We start from the raw sequence: 2,384 nt of genomic DNA on the forward strand, positions 1-2,384 counted from the left end.
TCATGAATGGCAGAAGAAGGTTTAATGGGATCTCTATGGTCTCTATATGAGCCTCAGATTCCCTTGGGTCCTCAATAGGAAACTCCTTCTTCCTTGAGAGACGTCTCATGAGGTCTTCTTCATTGGGATTCACGTCCTCTCCTTCCTCTCTAGGTTCGGCCATGTTGATTATATCAATGGCCTTGCACTCTCTTTTTGGATTCTCTTCAGTATTGCTTGGGAGAGTACTAGGAGGAGTTTCAGTGATTTTCTTACTCAGTTGGCCCACTTATGCCTCCAGATTTCTAATGGAGGACCTTGTTTCACTCATGAAACTTAAAGTGGCCTTAGACAGATCAGAGACTAAGTTTGCTAAGTTAGAGGTGCTCTATTCAGAATTCTCTGTCTGTTGCTGAGAAGATGATGGATAAGGCTTGATATTGCTGAGCCTATTTCTTCCACCATTATTAAAGCATTGTTGAGGCTTTTGTTGATCCTTCCATGAGAAATTTGGATGATTTCTCCATGATGAATTATAGGTGTTTCCATAAGGTTCACCCATATAATTTATCTCTGCTATTGCAGGGTTCTCAGGATCATAAGCTTCTTCTTCAGAAGATGCCTCTTTAGTACTGTTGGATGCATTTTGCCATCCATTCAGACTTTGAGAAATTATGTTGACTTGCTGAGTCAACATTTTGTTCTGAGCCAATATGGCATTCAGAGCATCAATTTCAAGAACCCCCTTCCTTTGAGGCGTCCCATTATTCATGGAATTTCTCTCAGAAGTGTACATAAACTGGTTATTTGCAACCATGTCAATAAGTTCTTGAGCCTCTGCATGCGTTTTCTTTAGGTTAATGGATCCACCTGCAGAATGGTTCAGTGACATCTTAGAGAACTCAGATAGACCATAATAGAATATATCTATCATGGTCCATTCTGAAAACATGTCAGAAGGACACCTTTTTGTCATTTGCTTGTATCTTTCCCAAGCTTTATAGAGGGATTCACCATCTTTTTGTTTGAAGCTCTGAACATCCACTCTAAGCTTGCTCAGCTTTTGAGGAGGAAAGAACTTAGCCAAGAAGGCCGTGACTAGCTTATCCCAGGAGTCCAGGCTATCTTTAGGTTGAGAGTCCAACCATGCTCTAGCTCTGTCTCTTACAGCAAAAGGGAAAAGCATGAGCCTGTAGACTTCAGGATCTACTCCATTAGTCTTAACAGTCTCACAGATCTGTAAGAACTCAGTTAAGAACTGGTAGGGATCTTCTGGTGGAAGTCCATGAAACTTGCAGTTCTATTGCATTAGAGCAACTAATTGAGGTTTCAACTCAAAATTGTTTGCTCCAATGGCAGGAATTGAGATGCTTCTTCCATCAAACTTGGACGTAGGTGCAGTATAATCACCAAGCATCCTTCTTGCATTATTGTTGTTGGGTTCGGCTGCCATTTCCTTTTCTTGTTCAAAAATTTCAGCAAGGTTGCCTCTGGATTGTTGTAATTTAGCTTCTCTTAGTTTCTTCTTCAGAGTCCTTTCAAGTTATGGATCAGCTTCAACAAGAATATATTTTTTCTTGTTCCTGCTCATATGAGAAAGAAGAGAACATAAAAGAAAGAGGAATCCTCTATGTCACAGTAAAGAGGTTCCTTATTGTTAGTAGAAGAAGAAAGGGAATAAGAGTGAAGAAAAATGAATAATCCAAATACAAGGGTGAGGATAGGGGCAGTGATTTGAGATGAAGAGAAGTGTTAGTAAATGAATGAATAAATAGAATAAGATGAGAGAGAAGTTTTTCGAAAATATTTTTTTTGAAAAGGAGTTAATGATTTTTGAAAATTAAGATAAGAAATAAAATTGAAATTAAAATTTAAAATAATTAATTAATTAAAAAGAATTTTTGAAAAAAAGGGAGGTATTTTCGGAAATTAGAGAGGGAAGAGTAGTTAGGTGGTTTTGAAAAAGATAAGAAATAAACAAAAAGTGAAATAGTTAGTTGAAAAAGATTTGAAAATTAACTTTGAAAAGATAAGAAGATAAGAAGATATTTTGAAATCAAATTTTTGAAAAAGATAAAATTTTGAAAAAGATATGATAAAAAGATATGATTAAAAAGATATGGTTGGAAAAGATTTAATTTTTAAAATTAAAATTATTTACTTGACTAACAAGAAACTAAAAGATATGATTCTAGAATTTAAAGATTAAACCTTTCTTAACAATAAAGTAACAAACTTCAAATTTTTTAATCAATCACATTACTTGTTAGTTAAGTTTCGATAATTTTGAAATAAAATTAAGAAAAGATTTTGAAAATAATTTTTGAAATTTTTGAAAATCATAAAAGAAAAATGAAAAAATTTGATTTTTGAAACAGTTTTGAAAAAGATAAGATTTTTAAATT

The 2,384-nt window shown here is 34.2% G+C and overlaps 1 non-coding gene across 1 annotated transcript; it reads left to right on the forward strand.

Annotated features, from left to right (window-relative positions):
• Positions 1 to 929: 929 nt before the first annotated feature.
• Positions 930 to 1,033, forward strand: LOC112804601 (small nucleolar RNA R71). Its single transcript, XR_003203214.1, has one exon. It is a non-coding gene; the product is annotated as a small nucleolar RNA R71 (small nucleolar RNA).
• Positions 1,034 to 2,384: the final 1,351 nt, after the last annotated feature.

Source organism: Arachis hypogaea, chromosome 5 (genome assembly GCF_003086295.3).
Source record: "Arachis hypogaea cultivar Tifrunner chromosome 5, arahy.Tifrunner.gnm2.J5K5, whole genome shotgun sequence".
NCBI classification, from domain to species: domain Eukaryota; kingdom Viridiplantae; phylum Streptophyta; class Magnoliopsida; order Fabales; family Fabaceae; genus Arachis; species Arachis hypogaea.